Source organism: Leucoraja erinacea, chromosome 26 (genome assembly GCF_028641065.1).
Source record: "Leucoraja erinacea ecotype New England chromosome 26, Leri_hhj_1, whole genome shotgun sequence".
Taxonomy (NCBI): domain Eukaryota; kingdom Metazoa; phylum Chordata; class Chondrichthyes; order Rajiformes; family Rajidae; genus Leucoraja; species Leucoraja erinaceus.
In genome coordinates this window covers 4,752,414-4,771,995 of record NC_073402.1, presented here as the reverse complement: position 1 = coordinate 4,771,995, position 19,582 = coordinate 4,752,414, and the positions used below count along the sequence as shown (strand labels likewise).

Below are 19,582 nucleotides of genomic sequence, written 5' to 3'. Positions count from 1 at the left end.
GGATGATCAGCCATGATCACAGTGAATGGCGGTGCTGGCATGAAGGGCCGAATGGCCTACTCCTGCACCTACTGTCTATTGCCATGGGTAAGGTGTTCACTCACTGATGGAAGGGGGTCTTGCAAATCTAATGTGGCGAGGATCTTTCATTTCATTGAGACTGGAGAGGTTTGGTTCAATGCTTTGTTGCTCTGATTCATATTTTCAGCATGCATTCTCAGGGATCCACCAACTGCAGGAACATTTTTTTCAGCCTCAGTGTGCATTGAGAGGGTTTACTGGGAAAGGGGCAACGTGAGAATCTTATTCCGTGCATATACTGGGGATGGACAGAACGAGGATCATTGGACAAAAGCACAGTGTAGAAGGTTGGAGAAATCAATGACGAATGGGGACTTATTAGGAGAACCATGTGTTGTTGAACCAATACTATAGCCACGGGCAAGGCAATAAAGTGTTAGAGAGAGAAAAATGAAGCAAGGCAGAGAATAAGATTGAAGAATGGTAGAAGGAACCAAGGTCCAGAATTTGCAGAGAAATATTGTTGTGTCTCAGAATGTTTTCTCCTGAAAACGCTGACAGTGCGGAAACAGGCACTTCGGCCCACAGCGATCATTAGCGTTATCCTACATACTAGGGACAATTTACAATCATACCAAAGCCAATTAACCTGAAAACCTGCTCGTCGTTGGAGTGTGGGAGAAAACCAGAACAGCCGGAGAAAACCCACGTGTTTGGAGGAAAAAGTACAAACTCCGTACAGACAGCACCCATAGTCAGGATCGAACCCGCGTCTCTGGCACTGTAAGACAGCAACTCTACTGCTGCGCCACCGTGCTGCCCTAAAGTTGTTGGCTACACTTTGCTGCAACTTCTCTGACTGCAGTTCCGCAGTGAACATTAAACTTGTGTCAAGTCCCCAGCACCTTCACTGAGCAACCTTCCAGCTGAACCTGTTAGATCTGCACAAGAAGGTAGTCCATTCATTCCAATGGAGAAGGGTAGCTGTGGGTCAGAGTGTGATCAATACTTTTGAACTAATTTACGATGTGTTGTATTGTCCTTTTTAAAATAATCAGTTTAAAAGTTTTAAATTAATGTGAGAAATAGCAATACCGTTTGACATGTTTGACAGCCCAATTCTTCCATGTTGGATAAGGTGCCTCATTTAACCTCGTCCCATTTGCCCAGATTAGGCCCATATCCCCTGGTGGTGCCACCAGCAGTGGCTGCCTCGCCAACAATGTGTCTGCCCTTTCTTCTTTCTGTTATTTTTAGTATGTGTTTAGTATGTTTTAGTGTTCCATAGTTTGTTTTATGTGGGGGGTAAGTGGGTGTTGGGGGAAACTTTTTTTCAATCTCTTACTTCGATGGAGATGCGATTCTTTTCCTTATCGTATCTCCGTCTGCACTGCGGCCTAACATCGTGGAGATGGCCGCCTTTCCTGGAGATCGACCAAGCCAGAGAGTCTGCAGGACATTAACATCGCGGAGCTTGCGATCCCTTTCCCGGGGGGGGTCAAAGCTCCATCCGCAGGGCCTGTGGATTTTAACATTGGGAAGCCCGCGGTCTCTGGTAAGAAGAGGCCGATTCGGGAGCTCCATGCCACGGAGAGAGTTTCAACTGCCCCGACGCGGAAGTTTCGATCACCCCGACAGGGGCTTTGATCGCCCCGATTGTGGATGGTTTGACGGCCCCGACCATGGGAGAACAAAGAGGAAGAAGATTGAACTTTATTGTCTTCCATCACTGTCTTCTTCTTTCATGCCTTTATGCTGTATAGTGGCTCGCCACTGCTGTACACATCATTGTGCTACTGGAGTGTTAAGTGCCAGGTCTGCAGTAGTACATGGATTATCCAGCAATGGGCATTGTAGTAGGTGTTGCATTGCCTGGGTCCGTGAGCCACAGTCACAGGGTGTTGTACCCTCGATGTAGCCCCATTGTCACCCTTGACCGCCCGACCCCGGTTTGCAGTCGGTTGAGACGTCTCCAGTTCGGCCAGTGTTCATCCGCACTGGTGGTAAGCACTCTGCTGCTGGTTTGTGCCCATCTAGGTGGAAATAGGGACAGTGGCTAGTCTGTTCTTCCACATCTGGAGGCGAGCTTCAGTTGGTGTTGTTTTCAATGGGGTGATGCTGGTGAGGAAGCTTTCACAGGATTTTAACCGCCTAGGAGGGGGCACATGGCTGCGTAATGGATGTGTATCGACAGTCAGATGTTTCAGATGCTCTGTCCTACTTTGTATTGTATTGTATTGTATTGTATTGTATTGTATTCAAATTTATTGTCATTGTCTCAATTTGAGACAACAAAATGAATTTCCCTTACGGGCAGTATCATAAAAATAAAAAAAATCATTAATAAAATAAGTAAATAATAAATAAATAATTAAACATATTAAAAATAAAATTGAAATTGAATTAAAAAAAAAGCACAAACACAGAAAGTCCACGACACAACATAACATAAATGGCACCAAGGTGAGGATGGCACCATAGTCCAGTCAGTCTCCCCTCCGTGTTCATCCGTGGTTGGGGCATTCCGAGCACCCGCAGTCGCCGCCCCGGGTGTCCCGATGTTCAGGCCGGGCTGGTGGAACGCCGACGCCGAACCCCGATGGTGAGCATCCTCCTCCTCAGCGGCCCGGACCTCCTGATCAGCCGCCTCCCGCTGCCGGAGTCCGCAGCTCCCGAGTCCACAGGCCAAGCCGGGCAGAGTCACAGGACCCCGCGCTGTCCATCAGCGCCGCCCGCAAACCGCAGCTCCAGGATGTCGGTGCAGCAGGTCCAGCACTCCGGGCTCCAGACGGCGACCCCCGGTAAGGCATCGCCAGCCCCGCGATGTTCCAGCACTGTCCCGCCGCTGCTGGAGCTCCGGTCGATCCCGGCAGGAAAGGCCGTGCCAATCCAGGTAGGTAGGCCGCTGGGGGGGTGAGGGGGGGGGGGGTGAGGACGCGACTCGAATAATAGTCGCATCCTCACCAGGAAGCGGCTGAAGGACGGTATCCCCCGCACCGTGCCCTCTTCCCCCACATAAAAACACCAAAAAACCACAAAAAAACACACTTTTACATAACTAAATAAACAAAAAAACAAAAAGATACCGGCTGTAAGTGGAGGCTGCTGGCACTAGCGCCACCGGAAGTACAACACGGAAGTACAACACGGGCCACTTGCAACAGCTCTCCTGATGTCTGGGGGAGCGATGCCAGCCAGTTGGTAGACGTTGTTTATGTCTGTAGATCGGAGGCAACCAGTGATGCTACAGCAGCTGGCATTCAAAGATGAGTCAATCTTCTTTACATGTGTAGATCTCTCCCAAGTAGGGCAGGTGTATTCTGCCGCAGGGAAGCAGAGTGCTAAGGCTGTAGTGCATACTGTTGTTGGGTTGGCACCCCATTTGGTGGTGGTGAGTTTGTTCAATATGTTATTGTGGGTGCCCACTTTTGCTTTAGTTTTTTCCACAAGTGCCTTGAATGTTAAGCAGCAGTTGAGTGTAACTCCAAGGTAGACTGGGGTTTGGGCAATGTGTTAGTGGGAGTCCAGGCCATGGGATGTGTAGTTGATGGTTAGCCTCTTGGTTCCTCAGGTGGAATGCACAGACCTGTGTTATCAATGAGGAATGTGGACTACTCTGAGGTGGATGTTTATGTTAAGTATAGCATGAGCTATAGGGAGAGGTTGAGCAGGCTAGGACTATTCCTTGGAGTGCAGGAGGATGAGAGGTGATCTTATAGAGGTCCACAAATTAATGAAAGGAATAGATGGGGTAGACGCACAGAGTCCTTTCCCCAGAGTAGGGGAATTGACAACCAGAGGACATATATTTAAGGTGAGGGGGGAAAGATTTAAATGGAATTGGTGTAACTTTTTTACATAAAGGATGGTGAGTGTATGGAACAGGCTGGCAGAGGAGGTAGTTGAGACAGGTACTATCGCAATGTTTAAGAAACATTTGGACAGGTACATGGATAGGAAAGGTTTAGAGGGACATTTTGCTAAATTGAGACAGGTGGGTCTCGTGTAGATGGGATATGTTGGCTGGGTCGGGCAAGTTGTGCCAAAGGGCCTGTTTCCACACTGTATGAATCTAAGAATCTATGACACCTTGTGTTTTGTTTAGGAGCACGATACCTCTGGTGAAGATGCACCTCCACATCAGTCTGAAGAAGGGTCACAACCCGAAATGTCACCTATTCCTTCGCTCTGTAGATGCTGCCTCACCCGCTGAGTTTCTCCAGCATCTTTGTCTACCAAGGAGTATATAAAGGTAAGTTTCTAGTCATGCCAAAGATAGGACTGACATCATGTTCACATCCAAGAAAAGGAAGAAAGTAACGCGGAAACAGGTAGGGAATAATTCCCATGGATACTGTAATCATACAAATGTTTCACAACTCTCTGCTGATCCTCCTGTAGTTTTTCTACCGGTTTTCAAAGGCAAAATGTGTTAATACCGACACTTAAAACCACACCGAATGATTTAATCTATTCATAGGCTCTTGATGTGAGCACAGGGTGTGTGACATTCTAGTGCTAAGAAAAATCACACGAGAAGTAAGTTTACTTTTTGACCATCTGCACCGGTACTTGATTCCATATGTTTCCATTCTCTTTGCTAAAGTTCTGTCTGAATCACCTGTTTACTTCAGAATATTGTTAGATCATGATCTTTGATTTGACATTCCTGATTATAATGCAAAAAAAAATAGATATCCAGCACTTTGGCTTACCACATTAAAGCTGTACCATTGCAGTATCTTCTGTTATTTCAATAAATAATCACACACAATGTAGGAGAGTGTAGCACAGAAACAGGGCCTTCAGTTCATGATGTCTCTTCTAAACATGATGACAAGATGAGCTAATCTTATCTGCCTGCACATTATCAATATCCCACCTTTCTCTGCACTTTCTCTGCACCTTTAGTGTTTGTGGCTTTGTGGGTTTTCTCCGGGTGCTCTGGTTTCCTCCCACATACCAAATATATGCAGCTTTATAGGTTAATTGGACTGTAAAATATACCCTAGTATGTAGAGAGTGGATGCAAAAGTGGGATAGCACACGACTAGTGTGAATGGGTGATCGATGATTGGTGTTGACTTGATGGATCCAAGGGCTTGTATTCATGTTGTATCTCCAAAACTAAACAAAACCTTTGTGCACAGCTGATTTGGCACCAAGTCATGGAGTCAGTGTCATTAGGTTATTGCAGCACAGAAGGAGGCAGATCACATATCAAGATCACACCAGCTCCCAGGAGAACAATTTAATCAATCACATTTCAACCCTGCAAGTGCCCAGCAAGTTTCCTTTTGAAATCGCTCACTGCTGCTTCATCCAACACCTTCGTAGCTACAACCTCACATCCCTACATAACTTATATCCATAACCCCTGACACTCGTACTGATCAAGAATCTCTCTATCTCTGCATTAAACATAGACATTGACTTGGGCTCCACAGCTAGGGTTGCCAACTTTCTCACTCCCAAATAAGGGACAAGAGGTGGTGTGCCGTGATGGTGTGGGTATAGTGCAGGCCCAGCCTGAAGTGACTGAGGGGTGCTGGCAGCTAGCAGATGGTAACAGGGACCATCTTCAAAAACAGAGAGAGATAAAAAAAAACAACAACCCTGAATAGGTCAACAAATCCAATATATGAACCATGGATACATATCTTCAGTGTTATATATGAAATATAACACCAAATTATAACAAAGCATAATACAGAGAAGAATCTGACTACGTCAGACATGAAATAACACCAAATAACCTTATCTGTATGTGCCTATAGAGTAGACATATAATCACTGCAAAAGAGAAAAAGAGGGAGGGGACTCATCAAGTTGGTTCACATGCTTGATCAATGGCATTTTATCATTAATGTCTTATTATTGTTAATGTTTAATGTTTTCTGAGTCACTCATCACTGTCACTGTATGTCATGTTGTTACGTGCATGGAGCACCAAGGCAAATTCCTTGTATGTGAATACTTGGTCAATAAACTTACTTATTTTTACTTACTTACTGAAGTCTACTATTTCCATGGACATTGCTTCCTGCTCTTGACTGATTCAAGCAGTCCTTTGTCCTTTTGCACAGCCAGAGAGAGGTCCTTACATGACAAGTCACAGTTCACAGATATTTGAAGTTGATTTTTGATCAGCTCTGTGCTGCATCCGTTTCATGAGTCTGTCCATTAACTGGTCATCAGAGAGAAGATCCTCTCTACAAAGGTATTTGGCAATCAGTCAGGAATCCTGGCGACTGCGCAGGACTGGCAGCTTTCTGTAGACCTGGTGAAAAAGCTGAAGTTCCCACAGCACATTGCCACGACCACCCTGAGGCCAGATCCTGGTCTCAGAGGCAACCAAAAAACATTGTCTTGTTGGAGCTGACAGTGCCGTGGAAGGACCGTCTGGAGGAGGCCCACGAGAGGAAGATGACTAATTACGAAGAGCAAGTCATAGACTGCCGTAAGCAGGCCTGGAAGGCAAGGTGTGTGCCCATCGAGGTTGGCTGCAGAGGTTTTGCAGGGTAATCGCTCTACACAGCCTTGAGTGCACTGGACATCAACGGAGTGGCGAGGAGAAGGGCCATCAAGAACACCACAGAGGCAGCGGAGAAGGCCTCGAGATGGCTCTGGATCGGGAGAGGTCCATGTGGAGGAGCAAATGCCACCTGAACACAAGTCGTGGTCTGATCAACCACGTCTGGGTCGCTTGTGTGAGGGTGTGTAATGTTGAAAGACCCGAAACCCCCAATGACCCCAGGTTACATCACTGATGATGTGTTCAGGAGCATCAAGAGATGTATTTTATCAAAATGAGCATGGCATACTGAGGACCAATGAGACAATTGTGAACATGTTGATCAACTTGGCTTTCGCTATGTTTTAGAAAACTGCCACTTACTTCTCACTGGTGGATTTTGTGGTATCCTCTCTGGCTTTCTGTATCTCTTCCTGGCTAGCACAGAACTCTTCATAGAGTTGGTCTATATTGACGTTCTCTGTTATTTTGTGGGCAGCCACCTCCTACTCCAGGTCAGTGAAGGAGAGCTCCTCATCGAGGCCAAACGCTTTCAGTTTCATCATTACATTTTCTGGTGAGAAATCAAACCACAGAGTCATAGAACTTCACAAAGTCCTGTTGCTGTTGTTTGTCCACCAGCTGCTTGGCCTGATATCCAAAAAGTTGTCCTGTTTCCACTGAAGCATCTTCATTTTGAAATTTCGGACTTCCTCGTAAACATCTGTGATGCAGCGTTTTGTTTTCTCCAGCTGTTTTACGAGTTAGTCAAAAACACACCCCACGTTTAGGAAAAAGCACAGATAGATTTCAGTAACTCCAGTTTTTTCTTCCCTCAAAAACCAGTTCCAGTGCCACAGGACAGGTCTCAAGATGAAGTATGACGTAAGAGTGGGCCAGCTTTGCAGGAGCCGTTCGACGGCTGGATAAAGAGAGAGACATCGTGTGCAAACATGACGCAGAATTTCACGCCACTCAATGTCAACAAAGGCAAAAAATGAACGCAGTTCCTCTCTTCAGGAATCAGATATTGAGAAGTGGCTGTAGACCTTTAGAGCAATTGTCTCAATATCCACTGACAGCTGATCACAGGCGTGCTTGCAGGCATTATGAGCTATGTGCGCTGGGCAATTAGCTTTCAGGATGTGATTGTTGGCACTGCTCAATAACTGGTAAACTGAGTGGTGTCTTCCAAAGTTTACATTGGCTTGATCTGCTGCATAGGCTGTGACGTGTCTAATATTCAGTTCATACTTTTCCAGACAGCTCATCAGAGCTTGATGTATGCCATTTGCAGTTTCATCACTGTCTTCATAAAAGTCAAGTCACTTACACTGCACTCCATCGGACACAGTGACATATCTCACGCATGCTGGAAACAGTTTTCTATCTCCCTTGTTTAAGGCATCGTGGCAACTGAGAAATACGCGTGCTCTGCGGGCTCACCTGCTTCGTTCAGGGACAGATCATCCATAATATCCCGCACAGTCTTTGGTCCCAAGGCAAAGAGTAGGAGTAAACGGGTCCTTTTCACAATGGCAGGCAGTGACTAGTGGGGTACCGCAAGGCTCAGTGCTGGGACCCCAGCTATTTACAATATATATGAATGATCTGGATGAAGGAATTGAAGGCAATATCTCCAAGTTTGCGGATGACACTAAGCTGGGGGGCAGTGTTAGCTGTGAGGAGGATGCTAGGAGACTGCAAGGTGACTTGGATAGGCTGGGTGAGTGGGCAAATGTTTGGCAGATGCAGTATAATGTGGATAAATGTGAGGTTATCCATTTTGGTGGCAAAAACGGGAAATCAGACTATTATCTAAATGGTAGCCGATTGGGGAAAGGGGGAGATGCAGCGAGACCTGGGTGTCATGGTACACCAGTCATTGAAGGTAGGCATGCAGGTGCAGCAGGCAGTAAAGAAAGCGAATGGTATGTTAGCTTTCATTGCAAAAGGATTTGAGTATAGGAGCAGGGAGGTTCTACTGCAGTTGTACAGGATCTTGGTGAGACCACACCTGGAGTATTGTGTACAGTTTTGGTCTCCAGATCTGAGGAAGGACATTATTGCCATAGAGGGAGTGCAGAGAATGTTCACCAGACTGATTCCTGGGATGTCAGGACTGTCTTATGAAGAAAGACTGGATAGACTTGGTTTATACTCTCTAGATTTAAGAGATTGAGAGGGGATCTTATAGAAACTTACAAAATTCTTAAGGGGTTGGACAGGCTAGATGCAGGAAGATTGTTCCCGATGTTGGGGAAGTCCAGGACAAGGGGTCACAGCTTAAGGATAAGGGGGAAATCCTTTAAAACCGAGATGAGAAGAACTTTTTTCACACAGAGAGTGGTGAATCTCTGGAACTCTCTGCCACAGAAGGTAGTTGAGGCCAGTTCATTGGCTATATTTAAGAGGCAGTTAGATGTGGCCCTTGTGGCTAAGGGGATCAGGGGGTATGGAGAGAAGGCAGGTACGGGATACTGAGTTGGATGATCAGCCATGATCATATTGAATGGCGGTGCAGGCTCGAAGGGCCGAATGGCCTACTCCTGCACCTAATTTCTATGTTTCTCAAATTCTATGTTGACTCAAATGTTGTGAAGAAGGTGCACTTGGGATGAACGAAAGCTGAGATGATTACAATGAATGATTTAGAAACATAGAAACATAGAAATTAGGTGCAGGAGTAGGCCATTCGGCCCTTCGAGCCTGCACCGCCATTCAATATGATCATGGCTGATCATCCAACTCAGTATCCCGTACCTGCCTTCTCTCCATACCCCCTGATCCCCTTAGCCACAAGGGCCACATCTAACTGCCTCTTAAATATAGCCAATGAACTGTGGCCTCAACTACCTTCTGTGGCAGAGAATTCCACAGATACACCACTCTCTGTGTGAAAAAATGTTCTTTTCATCTCGGTTTTAAAGGATTTCCCCCTTATCCTTAAGCTGTGACCCCTTGTCCTGGACTTCCCCAACATCGGGAGCAATCTTCCTGCATCTAGCCTGTCCAACCCCTTATTAATTTTGTAAGTTTCTATAAGATCCCCTCTCAATCTCTTAAATTCTAGAGAGTATAAACCAAGTCTATCCAGTGTTTCTTCATAAGACAGTCCTGACATCCCAGGAATCAGTCTGGTGAACATTCTCTGCACTCCCTCTATGGCAATAATGTCCTTCCTCAGATCTGGAGACCAAAACTGTACACAATACTCCAGGTGTGGTCTCACCAAGATCCTGTACAACTGCAGTAGAACCTCCCTGCTCCTATACTCAAATCCTTTTGCAATGAAAGCTAACATACCATTCGCTTTCTTTACTGCCTGCTGCACCTGCATGCCTACCTTCAATGACTGGTGTACCATGACACCCAGGTCTCGCTGCATCTCCCCCTTTCCCAATCGGCTACCATTTAGATAATAGTCTGATTTCCCGTTTTTGCCACCAAAATGGATAACCTCACATTTATCCACATTATACTGCATCTGCCAAACATTTGCCCACTCACCCAGCCTATCCAAGTCACCTTGCAGTCTCCTAGCATCCTCCTCACAGCTAACACTGCCCCCCAGCTTAGTGTCATCCGCAAACTTGGAGATATTGCCTTCAATTCCTTCATCCAGATCATTCATATATATTGTAAATAGCTGGGGTCCCAGCACTGAGCCTTGCGGTACCCCACTAGTCACTGCCTGCCATTGTGAAAAGGACCCGTTTACTCCTACTCTTTGCCTTGGGACCAAAGACTGTGCGGGATATTATGGATGATCTGTCCCTGAACGAAGCAGGTGAGCCCGCAGAGCACGCGTATTTCTCAGTTGCCACGATGCCTTAAACAAGGGAGATAGAAAACTGTTTCCAGCATGCGTGAGATATGTCACTGTGTCCGATGGAGTGCAGTGCTTTCTTTTTTGCAGGTTTATCCATATTTGAACATGCCAACCCGACTGAACAACACCAGAGGTAGACAAAAATGCTGGTGAAACTCAGCGGGTGAGGCAGCATCTATGGAGAGAAGGAGTAGGTGACGTTTCGGGTCTTGAAATCCTGCAGCATTTTTGTCTACCTTTGATTTTTCCACCATCTGCAGTTCTTTCTTGAACAACACCAGTCATTACTGAAACTTGTTGTTTTGGCAGGAATTGGCAAATGTTGGCAAAATATAGCGTATAACTGTTGCACATAAGGGGGCCTGTGATTGGATGACAGGTGAATCATTCATGCGTGACGTCAACAGCACGTGCAACACACACGCACGCTTTTGTATCAGCTCTAGGATCTGTCTGTAATCGTGCCATCTGGTGATTAGAGTATAGATGCTCCTCGACTTACGATGCTTTGACTTACGATATTTCGCCTTTACGATGTTGCAAAAGCAATGCACATTCTGTAGAAACCGTACTTCGAATTTTGAATTTTGATCTTTTCGACGAACCAGGCATGCAACTGAGGCATGGAAAGTGACAGGACGTCAACAAAGTCACCAAGTCCGGGGTAATTCATTGACCGACTTGGCCGTGGCTGGGTCAATGATGAGTTGGCCCGAGTGCTTGACTGCACACGAAGCCCAGCCGGCGTGCCAGCTGAGAAGGTTTGGCCCGCACGACGTTGCGTACAACCTGCAAAGTCCGGCACCCGGGCCAAAACTCCTTAGCTGGAGCTTTGTGTTCTGTTGCACGCAAAGTCCAGCACCTCATCCAACACATGATCCGATGATTGGCCATGAGAAGGAGCAGTGTTGGTGTCGGCGGTAAGCGAAGGTCCGAATGTCGGACAGCTGGCCGGGCTGCCGGCCGACGGGGCCATGGGTGAGGCACTGCTGCTGTCCCTTCGACCCAAGTAGCACCAGTCAAATACGGGACAAGGATGGTCCCGTACGGAACAAACCAATTTAGCCCAAAAAACTGGATGGCCCGGCTAATATGGGACATTTGGCAACCCTAAACACAGCCTTCTGTGGCAATGTATTCTGCACATTCACCATCCTCTGACTAAAGAAATTCCTCCTCATCTCCTTCCTACAGGGACATCCTTTTATTCTGTGGCTATGGTCTCTGGTCCTAGACTCACCCCCTAGTGGAAATATCTACTCCACATCCATTGTGTCCAGGCCTATAGCTAATGTCCCTGGACCTAGGATCCTGGTAAACCACCTCTACGCCCTCACATAGACCTGCCCATTCTCCCTCAAGCATAATGATCAGATCAATTGGAAGCTGTACTCTAGGTTGGCCTATCCACAGATGGCACAACGTGTTAAATTTGACTGCACTCCACGCTAGATCCGTCTTAGAAACATAGAAAACATAGAAAATAGGTGCAGGAGTAGGCCATTCGGCCCTTCGAGCCTGCACCACCATTCAATATGATCATGGCTGAGGCAGAGAAGATTAAAGGGAAATTTGATGGATGTTTACGTTACATTTGATGGTGTTTTACATGTGGTAAATAAATTAAACATGGCAGCACTGTGGCACAGCTGGTAGAACTGCTGCCGCACAGCACCACAGACCTGGGTTTGATCTTGGGCTTGGGTGCTGTTGGTGTGGAGTCAGCATGTTCCCCCTGTTCTCCTTGTGGGTTTCCTTCGGGTGCGCAGATTTAGTTTAGTTTAGAGATACAGTGTGGCAACAGGCCTTTCGGCCCACCGAGTCTGCACCGACCAGCGATCCCCACACATTAACACTATCCTCCACACACTATGAACAATTTGCACATACAGCAAGCCAATTAACCTACAAACCTTTATGGCTTTGGAGTGTGGGAGGAAACCGAGGATCTCGGAGAAACCCACAAAGTCACGGGGCGAACATCCAAATTCTGTGTAGACAGCACCCGTAGTCAGGATGGAACCCAGGTCACCAGCTCTGCAAGCGCTGTAAGGCAACAACCCTACCGCTGCGCCACCGTGCCACTCATGTGTGAGCTCCAGTATCATTCCACATCCCAAAGGTGTGCGGTTTGGTAAGTTAGCTGGGTTCTGTAAATTGCCCCTTGTATGCATGGTGTGGATGAAACAATGGGATAACATAGAACAGTTACATGGATGGGAAAGGCTTAGAGGGGTATTGGCCAAATATGGACGTGGGACTAGTATAGATGAGGCATCTTTGTTGACATGGGCAAGTTGGGCCGAAGGGCCTGTTTCCATGCTGTATGACACAATGGCTCTAACGAGCAACAATGGGAGTCGTGGAGTCATTTGGTTGAAGAGCCATTTCCATGCTATATCTTTCAATGATTCAATGAACCGGAGACCTAGAGAAAGGATACAGTTTTAAATGTTGATCAGATATGTGGGGAATGTGAGGATATGCCTTCATTTAGAGAGTTGTTATGATTTATAATTCACGGTGTGCAATAAATAAATAAAGGCATAATAAAATCAATTGGTGCATTGAAATAAGAATGAGATAGGCACTTGAGAGGGAATGATTGAGAGAGTATAGCAAAATTACACAAGGGATGGTATTGCCTGAATTTTGGTTTAGTTTAGTTTAGAGATACAGCTCGTAAACAGGCCCTTTGGCCCACCGAGTCCATGCCGATCAGTGATCCCCACACACTAACACTATCCTACACACACGAGGGACAATTTACAAATTTATCAGGTCAATTAACCTACAAACCTGCATGTCTTTGGTGTATGGGAGGAAACCGGAGCACCTAGAGAAAACTCAGGCAGGACCCGGGGAGAACGTACAAACTCCATATAGACAAGCACCCATAGTCAGGATCGAACCCGGGTCTCTGGCGCTGAGGGGCAGCAACTGTACCACTGCGCCACCGTGCTGCTCTGATTTCTCCCCATGAGTCAGCACGGGCCTGATGGGCTGAAAGGTTATCTCAAGGAGTCGATGATAGGGGAAGAGTCATTGTAATTCTATTTATCATCACAGACAAATCCATTGAAGAAAATGAAACCTGTCTCAACACCTGGGTTTCAAATATATCAGCCTTTGAATGATGCAAGGCTGTGCAACTTCACAATATGTTCTTATATTATTCACTCACTATCTAGAGGATAAAAGAACATATTGCAAAATTCATTAGAAGAAATGGAAGAGATTGTGTCTCATGGTGTATCAAAGTCTCTGGGACCTGAGCCTGATTCTAATCCTCGCTGCTGACTACAATTGTCAGAAGTGAAATGAGTTTCACACAGTCTCGGGCCAATCCCTCGTCATTTCAAGTGCATGACATTAAATTGCTGTAATTCAACACAGATTGTTACTAAATTGGCAATCTTATTCAGAGAAGCAGTGAGGATGGCTGGCGTGAGGAATGGAAATGTCAACCTGCGGTTATATCTCCTCAGGATAGGGTTAAATTGCCATCTTGGGGGCAGAAAAATGGAAGGCTTTGCTTTGAATGTAAACCCAGCTACATGTGGCCTGTGAATGATTGATGCCAGCACTTGATCTAGAAGCCAGTGAGGAGTGGTATTGATTGCCACATTATATGATGAAGGAGAATTGCAAGGCCATTTGGAGCAGTTACTTGTTCAAATGCAGTAGGCCCAGAGGTGAAGAGACTTCACATCCAACAATGTTATAGTGCTGTCAACACAAGGGATACACGCGGCAGGGAGAAAGGTTCTGTTCGAGACATGGCGAACTTCAGGCTGAAATTAGAGTCGGGGACATATCACCAATTTCAGGTCCCATATCCGAGGAAGGATGGGGTGTGCTGGTGCTGGAGAGAGTCTAGCGGAGGTTCATGAGAATTAACCCAGGATTGAGTGAGTTAACTTATGATGAGTGTACAACGACGCTGGGCTTCTACTCGCTGGAGTTTAGAAGGATGAGGAGGGACCTTGACAAATAGTGAAAGGCCTGGATATAGTGGATATGGAGAGGGTGTTTCCACCAGTGGGAGAGTCTAGGACCAGAGGTCATAACATCAGAATAAAAGGACCAGAGAGGCCCAGGAATCGTTACATAGGGAGGAGCGCCCAACTCTGCAACGTTCCATTCGCAGTTCACCCTTCAAATAAAGTGGGCTTGAGGAAGCCGCTGATTGGTGTAAGCGGACTAGAGGAAGCAGCTGATTGGCTTGTATCTAGGGTAAGGCTTTGTATTGTATCCAGGATAAGGGGGGATTATGAGGGCCAGGGTAGTTTACTGTTCCGGATGTCAGATTCAAGGAGGTCATGGAGTCTGATAGCCCTCCTGACGTCCACATCTGCGCCAGGTGCGTCGAGATGGGGCTCCTAAGGGACCGTGTTAGGAACCTGGAGCAGCAACTCGATGACCTCTGTCTGGTCAGGGAGAGCGAGGAGGTCATAGAGAGGAGTTATAGGGAGGTGGTCACTCCAAGACCACGGGAGGCAGACAAGTGGGTCACTGTTAGGAAGGGCAAGGGGCAGAGGCAGGGACTAGTGAGTACCCCGGTGGCTGTACACCTTGAAAATAAGTACTCATGTTTGAGTACTGTTGTGGGGGACAGCCTACCTGGGAGTAACGACAGCGGCCGGGCCTCCGGCACAGAGACTGGCCCTGTTGCTCAAAAGGGTAGGGAAAGAAGAGGAGGGCAATAGTAATAGGGGACTCTATAGTTAGGGGGTCGGATAGGTGATTCTGTGGATGCAGTCAGGAGACCCGGATGGTAGTTTGCCTCCCTGGTGCCAGGGTCTGCGATGTGTCTGAACGTGTCCAAGATATCCTGAAATCGAAGGGAGAGGAGCCTGAGGTTGTGGTACATATAGGTACCAACGACATAGGTAGAAAAAGAGAAGAGGTCCTGAAATGAGAATTTAGGAGAGTTGGGAGGAGAGTTAAGGACCAAAAAGTTAACAATCTCAGGATTACTGCCTGTGCCACGAGACAGTGAGAGAAGGAATGGAATGAGGTGGAGGATAAATGCATGGCTGAAGGCCTGGTGCAAAGGGCAGGGATTCAAGTTTCTGGATCATTGGGACTTCTTTTGGGGAAGGTGTGACCTGTACAGAAAGGACAGGTTGCACTTGAACCCGAGGGGGAGCAATATCTGGCGGGGAGATTTGAAAAGGCTACTGGGGAGACTTTAAACTAGAACGGTTGGGGGGAGGGACTCAAATAGGGAAAGCTAGTAGTCAGTGTGTGAGGCAGGAGGCAGAGAAGGGAAGCACTCAAACCCAAAATGTAGGGGAGAAAGAAGAAAAAGATAATAAACAGAGAATAAATGGCGGTGGGTTTCTTAAATGCGTATATTTTAATGCTAGGAGCATTGTAAGAAAGGTGGATGAGCTTAGAGTCTGGATTGACACCTGGAAGTATGATGTTGTGGCGATCAGTGAAACATGGTTGCAGGAGGGCTGTGATTGGAAACTAAATATTCCAGAATTTCGTTGCTTCAGGTGTGATAGAATTGGAGGAGCAAGAGGTGGAGGTGTTGCATTGCTTGTCAGGGAAGATATTACAGCAGTGCTTTGTCATGATAGATTAGAGGGCTCGTCTAGGGAGGCTATTTGGGTGGAACTGAGAAATGGGAAAGGTGTAGCAACACTTATAGGGGTGTATTATAGATCGCCTAATGGGGAGCGAGAATTGGAAGAGCAAATATGTAAGGAGATCGCAGATATAAGTAGTAAGCACAAGGTAGTGATTGTGGGAGATTTCAATTTTCCACACAGACTGGGAAACACATTCTGTAAAAGGGCTGGATGGTTTGGAGTTTGTAAAATGTGTGCAGGATAGATTTTTGCAGCAATACATAGATGTACCTACTAGAGAAGGGGCAGTGCTGAACCTCCTGTTAGGAAATGAGACGGGTCAGGTGGCGGAAGTATGCGTTGGGGAGCACTTTGGGTCCAGTGATCACAATACCATTAGTTTCAATATAATTATAGAGAAGGTCAGAACTGGACCTAGGGTTGAGATTTTTGATCGGAGAAAGGCTAACTTTGAGGAGATGCGAAAGGATTTAAAAGGAGTGAATTGGGACATTTTGTTTTATGGGAAGGATGTAGAAGAGAAATGGAGGACATTTAAAAGGTGACATTTTAAGAGTACAGAATCTTTATGTCCCTGTTAGGTTGAAAGGAAATAGTAAAAATTGAAAAGAGCCATGGTTTTCAAGGGAAATTGGACACTTGGTTCTGAAAAAGAGAGAGATCTACAATAATTATAGGCAGCATGGAGTAAATGAGGTGCTTGAGGAGTATAAAGAATGTAAAAAGAATCTTAAGAAATAAATTAGAAAAGCTAAAAGAAGATATGAGGTTGCTTTGGCAAGTAAGGTGAAAGTAAATCCAAAGGGTTTCTACAGATATATTAATAGCAAAAGGATAACGAGGGATAACATTGGTCCATTAGAGAGTCAGGGTGGACAGCTATCTGCAGAACCAAAAGAGATGGTGAGATATTGAACAATTTATTTTCTTTGGTATTCACCAAGGAGAAGGATATTGAATTATGTGAGGTAAAGGAAACAAGTAGAGTAACTATGGAAACTATGAGATTCAAAGAAGAGGAAATACTGACACTTATGAAAAATATAAAAGTGGATAAGTCTCCAGGTCTGGACAGGATATTCCCTCGGACATTGAGGGAAGTTAGTGTAGAAATAGCAGGGGCTATGACAGAAATATTTCAAATGTCATTAGAAACGGGAATAGTGCCGGAGGATTGGCGTACTGCGCATGTGGTTTCATTGTTTAAAAAGGGATCTAAGTAAACCTAGCAAACCTAGTTAGTTTGACGTCAGTGGTGGGCAAATTAATGAAAAGGATACTTCGAGATATTATATATAAGCATCTGGATAAACAGGGTCTGATTAGGAACAGTCAACATGGATTTGTGCCTGGAAGGTCATGTTTGACTAATCTTCTTGAATTTTTTGAAGAGGTTACTCGGGAAATTGATGAGCGTAAAGCAGTGGATGTTGTCTATATGGACTTCAGTAAGGCCTTTGACAAGGTTCCTCATGGAAGGTTGGTTAAGAAGGTTCAATTGTTGGGTATTAATGGTGGAGTTGCAAGATGGATTCAACAGTGGCTGAATGGGAGATGCCAGAGAGTAATGGTGGATGGCTGTTTGTCAGGTTGGAGGCCGGCGACTAGTGGGGTGCCTCAGGGATCTGTGTTGGGTTCACTGTTGTTTGTCATGTACATCAATGATCTGGATGATGGTGTGGTAAATTGGATTAGTAAGTATGCAGATGATACTAAGAGGTGGTGTTGTGGATAATGAAGTAGATTTTCAAAGTCTACAGAGAGATTTAGGCCATTTGGAAGAGTGGGCTGAAAGATGGCAGAAGAAGTTTAATGCTGATAAGTGTGAGGTGCTACATCTTGGCAGGACAAATCAAAATAGGACCGCCATGGCAAATGGTAGCGAATTGAAGAATGCAGGTGAACAGAGGGATCTAGGAATAACTGTGCATAGTTCCCTGAAGGTGGAATCTCATGTAGACAGGGTGGTAAAAAAAGCTTTTGGTGTGCTGGCCTTTATAAATCAGAGCATTGAGTATAGAAGTTAGAATGTAATGTTAAAATTGTACAAGGCATTGGTGAGGCCAATTCTGGAGTATGGTGTACAATTTTGGTTGCCTAATTATAGGAAGGATGTCAACAAAATAGAGAGAGTACAGAAGAGATTTACTAGAATGTTGCATGGGTTTCAGCAACTAAGTTACAGAGAAAGGTTGAACGTTAGGTCTTTATTCTTTGGAGCGCAGAAGGTTAAGGGGGGACTTGATAGAGGTCTTTAAAATGATGAGAGGGATAACCATATAACCATATAACCATATAACAATTACAGCACGGAAACAGGCCATCTCGACCCTTCTAGTCCGTGCCGAACACATAACCTCCCCTAGTCCCATATACCTGCGCTCAGACCATAACCCTCCATTCCCTTCCCATCCATATAACTAGCCAATTTATTTTTAAATGATAAAAACGAACCAGCCTCCACCACCTTCACTGGAAGCTCATCCACACAGCTACCACTCTCTGAGTAAAGAAGTTCCCCTCATGTTACCCCTAAACTTCAGTCCCTTAATTCTCATGTCATGTCCCCTTGTTTGAATCTTCCCTACTCTCAGTGGGAAAAGCTTTTCCACGTCAACTCTGTCTATCCCTCTCATCATTTTAAAAACCTCTATCAAGTCCCCCCTTAACCTTCTGCGCTCCAAAGAATAAAGCCCTAACTTGTTCAACCTTTCTCTGTAACTTAGTTGCTGAAACCCAGGCAACATTCTAGTAAATCTCCTCTGTACTCTCTCTATTTTGTTGACATCCTTCCTATAATTAGGCGACCAAAATTGTACACCATACTCCAGATTTGGTCTGACCAATGCCTTGTACAATTTTAACATTACATCCCAACTTCTATACTCAATGCTCTGATTTATAAAGGCCAGCACACCAAAAGCTTTCTTTACCACCCTATCTACATGAGATCCCACTTTCAGGGAACTGTGCACAGTTATTCCCAGATCCCTCTGTTCACCTACATTCTTCAATTCCCTACCATTTACCATGTACGTCCTATTTTGATTTGTCCTGCCAAGATGTAGCACCTCACACTTATCAGCATTAAACTCCATCTGTCATCTTTCAGCCCATCTGTCTATCTTTCAGATAGACAGAGTTGACATGCATAAGCTTTTCCCATTGAGAGTAGGGAAAATACAAACAAGAGGACATGAGAATTAAGGGACAGAAGTTTAGGGGTAATATGAGGGGGAACTTCTTTATTCAGAGAGTGGTAGCTGTGTGGAATGAGCTTCCAGTGGAAGTGGTGGAGGCAGTTCGATTTTATCATTTAAAAATAAATTGGATAGGTATATGAACGGGAAAGGAATGGAGGGTTATGGTCAGAGTGCAGGTAGATGGGACTAGGGGAAAATAAGTGTTCGGCACGGACTTGAAGGGCCGAGATGGCCTGTTTCCGTGCTGTAATTGTTATATGGTTATATATGGACATTCCTTTAGGAAGGAGAATAGGAGGAATTTCTTTAGTCAGATGGTGGTGAATACTGGAATTCATTGTCAATGAAGGCTGTGGATGGTGTCAATGGATATTTTTAAAGATTCTTACTTGCAGGAGTATAACAGCCT

The 19,582-nt window shown here is 45.5% G+C and overlaps 1 long non-coding RNA gene across 1 annotated transcript in view; it reads left to right on the top strand.

Moving 5' to 3' along the window:
- The window catches only part of LOC129709603 (uncharacterized), a 59,288-nt gene that overhangs the window by 13,820 nt on the left and 25,886 nt on the right, over nucleotides 1–19,582 (top strand). Inside the window, exon 2 of the long non-coding RNA XR_008725531.1 lies at nucleotides 4,127–4,273. This is a non-coding gene — a long non-coding RNA (uncharacterized LOC129709603). The remainder of the gene's footprint in view (nucleotides 1–4,126; nucleotides 4,274–19,582) is intronic.